The following is a 13,329-nucleotide window of genomic DNA, read 5'->3' on the forward strand; positions in this document are numbered from 1 at the left end:
TGAGGCTTGTGACTGTCCTCTTCTACTCTTTCTCTCATGTCCAGCTGGCCCTTGCTCCTCCTCTTGAACCACTAGTGTGATTCTTGACTGCAGTACTCCCAGCTGGTTGAATCAGGCTAGGCCCATTTTATTCTGGAGGGTACTGCGAAGTGTTGGGGATTAATTTGGGTCATGTCAGAAGTTCTGTCAACACATCAGATCACTGCCGGCCCATCAGTCCATTTGGGACATGTTCTGACCATGTTCTCATGTGCCACTGAGCTGTGACCTGTCCCTGCTGGTTTGTTCTACACTGGACACTTGTGGTGCTGTTCCAATTTGGATGTGAGAGTGTACAAGTGCTCACAACAAAGTGAATTCATTTTTCGATAAAGTGCAAGTGTACAAGTCTGACCTACAAAGTTAAATTCAATGCTGGTCACTCGAAACCCTCACAAAATTGGCATGATTTGCATGCACTAGGAAGGATTTATTTATTTATAAAGAGAGCACCTCATCACTTCTTGTTGTTTTGATTAACAATTTAGGCTATTTTGATTGGGTGTGATCTGTTTACGAAGTAATTACTTACTGCAATCTTATTACTTTTTAGTCAAAAGAAATCAGATTACAGTTACTGACTTTCAATCACGTTAATTACTTTAAGTTCATTACTTAGCTTAAACATCTCAAAAATAATGTTTATGTAGAAAACATTTGAAACATGAATTATGTTCATTTGTACATTTGCTTGTGTTTCAGAACAGTGATAAATGAACAGGGATGAAATAGACATTATTTTGAATGTGTGAAGTGGAAAAACACTAGGGTTGGGAACCGAAAACTGTTTTTTGTTTTCTTTACAAAATACCGCAATCGGATGATCTTCGTGAATTTCTGTTCTGTTAATGGTTCCCCTGCGTGAATTTTCCGCTGATGCAGGGGGAACACCATACTGAAATACTCTGACAGTATTTCCAGCAGCGTATTTCTGCAGCAGGGCTGCCCTCTACTGGGTCAAAAGCGTAAAACACACAAACAAATGACTCTTATGAGCCAGCTCTGTTGAATCTACAGTGCAAAACAGACAGCATTTCCGGAATGGTCCGATTTCCGAAAGAACGATTTAGATGAGCCAGTTCGTTTGAATCTACAGTGTGAATCATACAGCGCTTCCGGAACAGTCCGATTTCCGAAAGAACGATTTAGATGAGCCAGTTCATTTGAATCTACAGTGTGAATCATACAGCGCTTCCGGAACAGTCCGATTTCCGAAAGGATGACTCATATGAGCTGATTCTTTTAAATCTTAAGCGCAAAAACATACAGTGCTTACGGTCTAGTCCGGTATAGTATTAATCACACTGATGTGCAAGTTATGAATGTCCAACTCAAAATTAAATAAGAACTGTTGAAGTCTTACAAGCCTGAAGTACAACATTAGACAACAGAACACAGTCTAAACTGTCTCTGGAACTGTTACTGTTATGCGATGTGACTTTAGACCTGTGAGACATTAATCAAGCAGTACAGTTACTGACTGGTTGTTCATATGACAATGTTTAATTAAAGATACACAAGTTTTGTAATACAAGGAATTTTGTTATTTTTTTATTTTTATTTTTTATTTATTTTTTATTTTATTGTTTAGATACAGTCCATATATAGCCTAGTTAGGATCAATTATTGGAATGGATATATATCTCTAAAAAGTCAGCAAACACACCTTTTACAAGAACAAGATTTGTTATATCTGCTCTGAAGAAATCTTAAAGGATCTCAACATTTGGCAACAGACTGTAGAGGAGAGTGAATCCAATAAGAATTGCATTTCTCATTTTCAAATAATTCTTCCTCAAAAGTACTAAAAGAACTACTGGAATTGTTACTGGAACCATTAAGGAACTGGAATCGTTGAGAGGAATCGGAACCGGAATCGTTAAATTCCAAACGATTCCCATCCCTAAAAAACACACACAAAAATCATGTGAAAATTACTTTAGAAAGTAATTTAAAAGCAACTTAATTTGTAATTTGATTACTTTCTCCATGAAGTAATCACGAAAGTATTCTGATTATAGTTTTAGAGAATTAGTCATTTGTTACCCAACACTGATCTTAAATAGGCCTAAATATATTGTCTAAAAATAGTGTCCCAATACCATTTTTGGGAGAACTTCCTTTTCAGTACTCACCCATACCGATACCAGTTTTTTTTTGTAATGTTACAGTTTAAAAAAAAAAAAAAAATCTATTTAAAATAACAACTTTAAAGAAAACCAAGAGAGATGAACTGTTAAAAGTTATTGTTTCAGCTATTGTATTATACCAGTATCGGTATCGGGACATCCGTAACTTTATTATTTTTAATGAACAGGTTTTAAGTAAAGCACATTTAATTCTTAGTACTCCAGGTCATCCCTTACAAACAAATTTTGAGATGCTTCCATCTGGTCGTCAATTTAGAGTGCCAAGAGGCAGGACCAAAAGAATTAAGGACTCATTTGTGTCGGTAGCAATTGTACTACTAAATTAATCCTGAAGAGTGATCTGCTATCCTAAATTGTGGTGAACACTGTAAATATACTGTGCTCTTATGTAATGAAACTTTTATTTGTTTTCGTTAGTATTGGTGTATTTATGTCGTATTTAAGTGTTGTATAGACTGTGGTACCAGTGCTGCAAATCCAATTTCCCAGAGTGGGACAATAAAACAACTGAACTGAACTAAAAAGAACGGGTTAGGCTAATTGTGTTAAGTACTTTTGTCAAGCTAATTTTGTGAAGTAGGCCTACATGCTGTTACAGTTACATGACACATAGCGCAGTGATGGAAATATTGCGATGAATTATTGAACATAAACCCATTATCTCTGGCATAGTTTAATCATGAGTGCATTAATAAGCTATTCAAATGCTTCTTGAAGTGATTATTTCTCTATTGTTGTTATTATTTTAATGTCAAAAGGCATCGATGAATCTAGGGGCTTTGGTTTGATTGGCATTTTGCTCAGGAAAATGGCACAGAACAGTATTTGTAAAAATTTGGTTCACCGCCTTTTCCGCAAGCATGTTTCTGTTTGAGCGTGAGCTTGTAAACACTGATGGAATAACGCGTTCCATAATGACGGAGTGGGTGCATGGAGTGTCTCCTGTGGCATCTCTTTTTCTCAATAATAGGTCAACAGCTGTATTTAAAAAATGTATCACATTTCTTGGCAGTCGCAAAGGTTAGCCCGTCATGCTTGGAGATGCAAGTGGAGCACTCTGATCAGCGGAAAATCTCAGTGGAGATTATCAGAGCTGCCTTTGATGAGACGAGCATGTAAATGATTTGTGCCTTTATAGGACAAGCGAGTGCGTATATTCTCAACCTGTGTGAGCGCGCTCCGCAGGCGCATGTGGAAACAAGTTTGAGTGATTGCTTTGCTTTGCCTTTGTAATGCGTGCGTTTGCTTGGAACACATACACACATATCCCTCAGAGCAATCAGGACGTAACTGACGTTTAGATTATTTGGCAACAGCACTTCATCTAAACTCAGGCATATTCATACTAGTGCTATTTGCTGTTGGTGCAGATGGTGTGGTTGAGTTTACTGAGAAAATTCAACTCGGAGAATCACATTTTAGGCCATTTTCTGAACCTGTTTACCCTTTACCAGTTTGAAATACTGATGTTTTCTCAAGCCTCTTACACATTACTCTAAAGGATATCAAGAAGTGTGTGAACATTCAGATGAAATATTCATTGGTACCTTGAATTGTTTTTAGTTACTTTAAAATATTTACATATTATTACAGGGCTATTTCTCAGCTGGCTGACAGAACAGGATGACTTTTTAATGATTAAAAAAATAAATAAATAAATAAATTATATATATATATATATATATATATATATATATATATATATATATATATATATATATATATATATATATACATATATTTCTGAGTTGCTGCATTTAAAGATGTGAATACTGACAATGTTGTAAACTATTTTGTTCTAGATTTAAAAGAAGGCAATTGTTGAAAGTGCTTTAGTGACAATGGCACATCAGTCAAAGTGTCTCTTTCCCACTCTCCTCCCATCTAAGTGGAACCCTAGGTGCAGCCATGTGCTCTGATGTTATCCTGCCTGTACTTAGTTATGAATACATTAATATCTACCTGGCAAATATGGATTCAAACATGTGTTTTACTGTGTGCACTTTGTGTATACATTATTTGTGATATTAGAATAGTTTGCTGCATGTTTGTCTCTCACACAGATTAAAATGTCCTAATTCTGTCCTGCTGTCCTTGATTGAGGTTTGTTGTAATATACTCAGGTAAGCATAGTTAATCAGCTTTAACTGTGTGGGTACAGTAAGAGATGTATTTGAATGAATATGATTTATATGTGACACAGATGGCATAATACCAAAGAGCATATTTGAATAACTGTGTACAAATATGGATTTTTAATATTTAACTACTCTGCTTTGGGTTGTCCCCTGTCACAACTTCCAAATCAGACTGCATGTTCTTAATGTCACAAAAAAGTTCAGTTACAATCAGTGTTTTCAGAATTACTCTGCTAACATAACTTGCACATACAGAAGGATTTGCATGTGTTATACACATTACACACATGCACACAAAATGAACGAGCCACTAAAAAAGAGGCAAAGATGGTATGGTATTTGTTTACATATAGGACATTTAGTAGCGCTGTATTTTTTGATGGGATGAAAATGAGGCTGTTAGACTCTTAACAATGTAATTCACTATATAAAGTTCCTAGATCACATCTAATTTTCACAACTAATTTTTGTTTTCTGCAGTTTTGGATCTACTGAATTTTTTTTTATTTTTTTTTTTTTTTTTTTTGGAAATGTTTTTCAAGGTTTCATCTGCTGAACAATCAACAACAATCTTCACAACAGTACAACGCATTGATGAGACTTCATATCTCTCAGCCTTGTTTTCATTCCTGTCAAAAATTAAAAATGCCGCTGTGCTCTGAATAGGGTCTATATGCCTTAGAACTCATACATTACATAAGCAGACATAAAAGCTGTTGAAATAAACAAAGGTGAGAGCCTACACTTGAATTTATGTTGGCTGAGAACTAAAACTATTTTGTGAAAGAAGAAACCAAAAATAGGTCTAACTAAATTAATTAGAAATTTGAGTTCTAATGGTTGATTTATGAGCTAAGTATATTTTCAGCCACATCTGATCTGCAGCATGTTTGTCTCTGATTGACAAGTCAGAATTCATTGAATTGAAAGAGAGTAGTGCCCCCTAGCTGCTAGCATAAGTTTCAATAATCTTTTTTTCCATTTCCTGGAAGTTCCTTGGTTATCACTTTATTAGGCAGTTTTTTAAATAGGAATGGACTAAGTTCTCTTTGGAATTTGGATGTTGTTCAAGAGGCCATAGATATTAGGAATTGAGTCATATCCAGCCCGGAGGCTACAGTCTGAGGACTTTTGTGTTACAAGACAGAATCAGTCACGCTAGTGGTTTTCTTGCATGTATGAATGTGCCGCCTGAAAACAGTAGACTGGCGTCTATGTCTGCTGCATAAAACTAGCACCTCTGTTGTGATGTGTGCATGTGTTTAGGGAGTAAGAATGTTGATTATTCTGGTGCAGACATCTTGCCTCCCCTCATTCCTGTTGCCTGTGATCTAAATCCTGCCTAAATGGCCCCCTCTCTTTTTTTAAGCTCTACCTGGCACGCCATCTCTCTCCTTTCCTCTTCCCCCCTCTCTCTCTGTTAATTTCTCTCTGTCTCCCTCACTTACTCATACCTTTCTCTACCCTCTTGGTCTCTGTTCAGGATATGGAGAAGGACCTTTGTGAGGAAGTAAAGGCCAGTGGGGTGTTGGGGAGGAAAGAGACACAAAGTGAGATTACTGGATCACTTTACAGAGTGTAGGTAAAACGGATGCAGTTAACTTTTACAGTACTAATGTGCAGCTTGAAAATCAGAGCCTTTGAGAACCTTTATTATAAATTTTGCTTTGACGATCAGCAATTGCCTTAATTCCTATTCCATATTGTTATTGTTTTTTTTTTTTTTTTTTTTTTTTTAAAGTACTTCAATAAATCAGAGTCTCCGTTTATAAGACATTGCACTATAAGCACTGTTAGTAGATCCAGAACAGCACATAAACTGTAATCTTCAGATTGAAAAAGGCCTGGGCTATGTAGGGTATCTCCAACATTAAAGGTGAGCGTGATTTGGTGTTGAATAAATGACTTGTTCTGAGCTGTCAGATGTTAGGAGCAGAACATTGTGGCAGCTGCACAAAGATCTGACAGCGTAAGAATCAAAAAAGTCCAGCACCAGCAGCCATTAATATGCAAACAGAGACAACGGCTTAAATTTAATTTATATAAAATTCCCAGAAGAATCATTATTATACTAGGGATCGTGCCAGCAACATTTGGCCTATAAAGAAATTAGATTTGTCTCCTTGTTAAGTACACCAATGCATCAAGCTATAATCTCTGCAAAAGATTAATCATATTTTATATTATACAAGACGAATGTATTCATATTTCATATTTTTCTAATTTTTCCTGTCTGACCATCTGTATGTATTAAGTCTCAGTAAGATTAATCTCTTGATCCTATTGGAGTCGGAGGCAGGTGTTTTTCCTAATACATCTATGAGTAAATAAGGCCTAGTATCAGGCCATAATCCCCTGCATTATTTTTTATATCTCCCATCAATGTCACAATTGCTATTGTGTGTGTGTATGAGCATCGTGGGGGTAGCATATGCCCCACACATTTCCTAAGAGCGGTATTGTGAATATCAGTGGTGTATGAAATTGCTTGGAATGTCTCTGGATCATAGTGCTAAATAATTTAAAAGCTTCTTCCTCTTGAAAGGGGATCAGTCTTGACAGAAAGTGTGCATACATGTATGGGTGTGTGTTTATGAAATTAGGGAATCGGAAGTGAGTTTAAAGAGAGAAAGCAAAGGTCAAGACTATCATGACCCATATCCATTGCTGCATTACTAGGTCCTCTGTGATTACTCTTCCCAAATCAGCTTCTCATTCATAACACTCCCACTGCAGAAGTAATTGCAGCAGGCTTATAGCTCAAATCTGTTAAAGGGATAGTTCAACCAAAAATCATTTACTCATCCTCATTTTGTTCCAGACCCATATGATTTCTTTTCTTCTGTGGAACACAAAAGCAGATGTTTGGCAGAATGTTAAAGGAATATTCCGGGTTCAATACAAGTTAAGCTCAATCGACAGCATTTGTGACAATGTTGATTATTTCAAAAACTAATTTTAACTCGTTCCACCTTTTCTTTAAAAAACACAAATAAAAGATGCATAAATCGAGGTTACAGTGAATAACTTACAATGGTGAATGGAGCTAAATTGTGGAGGTTTTAAAGGCAGATATGTGAAGCTTGTAATTTTATAAAAACACTTACATTAATGCTTCTTTTAAAACTTGTGTTGTATTTGAGCTGTAAAGTTGTCTAAATTATCGTTTTTACAGTCGTTTTGGGGTTTACAGCATTAATTTGTCATGGCAATGGAGTTGTAAAATTGGATATAACTTTAACAGAAAAGGTTTTCAAGCATTTTTATCATGCTAAATTATGTTAGGTGAATGTTGAATGAGGCTAGCATTCTCCCTAACATGTATTCACCAAAGAAAAGAAAAAAAGTAATATGGGTTTGGAACAAGATGAGGGTGAGCAAATAATGACACAATTTTAATTTTTGGCTGAACTATCCCCTTAACACTCGGCTGCAATGTTGCATCTTGTTTGGTCTCTTGTACATATACATAGAAAATGTATTCTTATTGCAGTGCAAGGCACTCACAGATATACACATCTCCTCAGAGGCACTTTAAGCATACTGATATGGATGCCCATTTGCAATATAACAAAATAATTCCTGAACCCTCCAGTTCTTTTAATCTGAGACTGATCTTGGATCAGCCCCCACAAGGCCCATGCACGCTGGGTAATTCATCCACCACATTATCTCAATAATGATAAATTCGTTGCCTTATGAGTAGAGATGTATCCGCTGATGGAGCTTTGGATGTTATTTAGGAACGGTTTTTGATCACTTTTGCCCTCTAATCCTATGGATAATGAGGGAGGCTTTTTCCACCGCAGAATTGTATTGTAATTGTAAAAAGCAATTTATGGTATGTAAGACCGATAGCAACCATTATGCAGTGCAATTGTTTTATTCTTTTTAACTCTGTGCAGGAGGACAGTAAGAGATTTATGAGCAAAAAACAGCTTGTTTTGATGTGGTAGGAAATTGTCTTCAATTTGCCTTATGGTATAAATATGTTTGTGTGTTTCAAGGCTAAGATCTACAGTATAATCTCTTGAGTTTACATATAACAGACTACATTTTTAAAATATGTACTATATGTACTTAAATACAAATATCATAATGAAAAGAATTAATTAACATCAATAATACATTTAAAATGTGAAATTCATTCTCTTATCTTTAGCGCTGTGTTTATATTATGCTGACACCTAGCAGCGTAGATGCAGCATTACGCAAAAAACGTTCTCAGTTTCCGATGGCATTGTAAAAATGCGCTATTCACAGTCAACTATGATACATTTATTCCACAAGTGAAAGTGTCCAATTAAAGGGAATTATTAAAATAATATATTTGGGTGGTCATATGGTCTCAACCTACTGGTCCTCATCAGGGGTGGACTGGCCATAGGGAGAACCGGGACTTTTCCTGGTGGGCCAGCTGTGAAACCGGGCCGAACGGGCGGCGATATGCTGAAGCTGAAACTATTTCTGTTTAAACTTTTAGCAATTAGCTAAAATAAATACATAAATAAATCAATAAAAATACTATGTACATCTTTAAAGTTGTTTAAATATTTTCTGTTCAATGTCAAAGGCTAAAAGAACACAATGCACAAGGAGTTTATTTGGAATTTGGAATAACTACAAGATTTGCTCTGATATAGCTTGTTGGAATCATAGTATCCGGTCAGGTCAAATCATCAAACCTCATTATGAGCAGCCTGTGTTGAGCACTGTCTTGGTTTGTGTGAGTGTTTTGTGTGTGTTTTGGTTTTAGTGTGAAGTTTAGACCTTGCCTGTCAGGAGTCTAATTGATGACTACTGAGCGCATTTCGGAAGCTAAAGGCACGGAAACTCATTGGGAAAGTCCCTGTTGAATGTCTCTTGGGTCTTTCGTTGAACAGGGAACACTGGAAGACTGGCAGAGATACTACAACCCTGTATGAAGTGGCTGGGTTACACCTACCCTCCTTCCTTCCTCCCAATATGTATGTGGCCTCCTTACCATCAACAAAGTTAACATTTGTGTCTGGGAAGTGGTGACGCCTGCTTTCTATCTCTCCTGATACACATTTGTAACATATGTCTGTGTCTTTCTCTCTTTAGTCCTTCTTCTCACTCTCTCTCTGTCCATGTTGTTTGGAAGTCAAACTAAGTAAAAACATAAATCTATTTCTTTTAGATTTTAGGTTCCTTGTAATATGTTTATATTTATGTTTCTTTACAGCCTTAATTCTTGTACAGACTTAAATGGTAAAAAGCTTATTCAAACCCCTCAACATACACACATGCACACACTTTTGTGTGTGAATGCCCGGCTGGCATTCATTTAGGCTTGTAATTGATTGCACATGGTGGTTGAGTATGAGATATGTATATGTTCCCTCACACGAAAGGTGCGGAGGGAAATTGCCTGGTCATAGCATTGTTAGCTGTCTCCTAGGGGTGGACAGATTTCCTGTGCTTGCTTTGCACGCGTGGCAAACAGTTGGCCAAGCGACAGGCCAGAGGTAGAGGGAAACAGCACGTGCTAGAAGCTAAAATCAAGCTTGACAGTTAAGGCACGGAAGAAATGAGCCAAAAAACAAACAAAAAACAACAACAACTATCACTTGCTTTCTACCTACACCCCACACATTTTATACATACAATATGAAATACCTATGAGTTTAACAAATGTAAATAAAAAAAGGTGAGCATTGGCCTTTCAGAGAGAGAGAGAGAGAGAGAGAGAGAGAGAGAGAGGGCGGGGGGGGGGGGGGGGGGGTAACTGCTCATACTGGACATTTGGATGCAATTACACCATGATGTACACAAACTCTTTGTTGTCTGTGAGATGACTGATGGCTGTAAGTAATCACCACATCTGAAATTTGACTTCTTTTGAAATCATATCTGATCTATATTTCAAGGGACTATATAAAGATATTTACAGATGTACAGATACAGATACTTGTACAGATGTTTTCTGAGAAATTGAATTAGATTTAAAAATGATGGCTTTGTAGAACATTAATTAAAATCTTTAACGGAATATTTCACCCAAAAATGAAAATTGTCATAATTTAATCACCTTTTTGTTTTTTCAAACCTGTATGATTTCTTTCTTATATGAAACACAAAAATAGATGTTTTAATTAATATTTCGGTCAATACAATGTAGTGAATAGTGCCTCACTTTAAAGCTTTAAAAGAACCCAAATGTAACATTAAAGTAGTCCATGCGAATCATGCATCATAATCTTTTTCTGAGGTTTTCTGAAAGCATACAATAGGTCACAATTTTTGGTGAACATGCAAGCCACTGTGAGCGTCTCTCATATCGCTCATGAACGCACAATTAACGTCAAGATTTTCACTGAAAAATACTTAGATTTTGTGTTGATTCTCACCAAAACCTGGTGTCTGTCACCAGACTCGCACGAGTTACGTTGAGTACTTTTATGATGCTCTTGGGTCCTCTTTTAAACTTTAACATGAGGCACTATTAACTGCCATTGTATTGAAAATACAGACTGTGATAGTCATTAAAACACCACCATTTTTTTCAACTTAAGTCATACAGGTTTGGTATAAATGAGGGTGATTCAATTATGACAGAATTGTAATTTTTGAGTGCACTATTCCACTAATAATATCAGACCTGTAAAATATCAGACTACTACATGGTTTATTTTTTGTTTGTTATAAAGAAACAAAGGAATGTCATGTGAAATTTTTGTGTCACATGAACCATGCCGTCACACATAAATGCGATAGAGGTGATCACACATTCATAAACTCAAGAAATAATATCAAACTCAAACTCATAATCAGATATACTGAATATAAAACTCATGAATGTTTGTGTGCATGCATGCTCCATGCCATACATTAGGTGAGGAAGTTTGCAGCCCCTGTAACCTCTCTTCCCCTGCCAGTAATCTCCTCAGAACCCTGTAATCCTGGGCACATGCAGATGCCGCCGACGGGAATATTGCTGTTCATATTCTTAATCTGCTCTCAAATGCCTTTCTGTTCCCCCGCCGAAGCCTTCCTGCTCACTGTGTTCCTCTGGGAATTAAGTGTACTACACAGGATTCATGCAGAGGTAGATATCCTGTCTCACTCCAAAATCCAGCAGTGACAGAGGTCACAGTAGAGCTTTGAGAAACAACGATGCTCACGTGAAGCCTCTGATGGCATATTTCTCATAAACAGAGTATATGAAAGTGTGAAGGAGGAAACTGAAATCTGGCACTGCCATGTTGAGTGCCAGCATTGGCAATCTAAGGAGGAGTAAAGCTGGTTTAAGTTGACCTGGTTAAGCTGTGTGCGTGTTTCATGTGACAAAGAGAGACAGGCTCACACACCTCAGTGAGAGGCTGAATATTATGCATTAAACACTTCTGGAGTAGACAGGTAGACACATAGAAAGACAGATGCAGGCAACATGCAGGGACTCAGCTTTGAGTCTGTTTGCATTAATCACCAACATGATTCTTTCTGATGCATAAATATTAACAACATGTGTTAAATCTCTAACCTGTCTAATACATCTTAATCTGCATCATTTGTGTTTCTGAACGCTTATGAAAATGCTGTAAAAACATTTTAAGAGCATGCAAATGCTCTAAAAACAACAGTAATTGATCAAATTTAATTATCTGTTGCTGTCGATTTTTAGAGAAAAAAAATAAGTAAAATAGCCTCTTCTTTAGTCTTCAAAGAGTAAATTTGCAGTTTATATGCTGCAAGCAGACTGTTACAGATCATCCAACCTCTAGTTTAGCCTCACTTGGAATATACAGTATTTTCGTAATATACTGTATTTTGTGTCAGCATGTAAGAATTCTTATTTCCATGCCCATACAGAATCTACATGTGCAGAAATTCAGCAGAAAACTGATTTCCACAGATTTGGTACACTTGTCATTCACAAATTTCCACAGATCCTACTCCCCTTGCATATTTGTTTATTAAATATATTAGCTCAATTTATAGTGCTTTAAGTAGTTATTAAGATTGTTGTACTTTTAACTCAGTTTAACAAATTTTTACATGTTTAAATTAGGGCTGTCAGTTTAACAAGTTATTTCAGTGTGATTAATTTAACACAAAAAAATTACTTGTTAAAAAAAATTAAGGCAATATTACGCCTTGGACTGTAATAAAGAAAATTCCTACCAACTGAGCAATTCAGGCTTGAAGTACCAACATCATGTTTTTGCAAGCCACAGTCAGCAGGGGACAGTAGGCACAACTTGCACTGAATACAGGCAACACACAGCTATAATGTCAACAAACCTGTTGCATTTTACATTTATGCATTTGGCAGACACTTTTATCCAAAGCTACTTACTGTGCACTTATTACAGGGACAATTCCCCCAGAGCAACATGTAGTTAGGTCAAGGACACAATGGTGGTGGCTGTGGCATGTTAATGTGTTGAAACACAGCTAGATGGGGTGCAACTTCAAATATTTTGAGATGTGTTTTTTAAGTTTTGAACTATGTTTAACTTTCAAACCATGTTTGACTAAATCCTAAAAACTGTGTTCATTGTGCGATACTGCTCCAAAACTTTCCGTCTGTCACGTGTACATTGACAGTTCCTTAAAAAAAGCCCTTACAATAAGCACATCGTGGACAGATTGACGAATTCAATTAAAAATGCATTGCTACAGACTACAGGCCAATGATAGGCTTGAAATGGAAATAAACAACATATTGCATTCTAAAGCTACTTTTTGTTTTGTCAAATCAATGTTCTGCCACAATAATATAACGTATTTTAATCTGAATGAATACATACATTTTATATATATATATATATATATATATATATATATATATATATATATATATATATATATATAAACTCAGCAAAAAAAGAAACGTCCCTTTTTCAGGACACTGTATTTTAAAAATAATTTTGTAAAAATCCAAATAACTTTACAGATCTTTATTGTAAAGGGTTTAAACAATGTTTTCCATGCTTGTTCAATGAACCATAAACAATTAATGAGCATGCATCTGTGGA

This window comes from Myxocyprinus asiaticus, chromosome 1 (genome assembly GCF_019703515.2).
Source record: "Myxocyprinus asiaticus isolate MX2 ecotype Aquarium Trade chromosome 1, UBuf_Myxa_2, whole genome shotgun sequence".
In the NCBI taxonomy this organism is placed as follows: Eukaryota; Metazoa; Chordata; class Actinopteri; order Cypriniformes; family Catostomidae; genus Myxocyprinus; species Myxocyprinus asiaticus.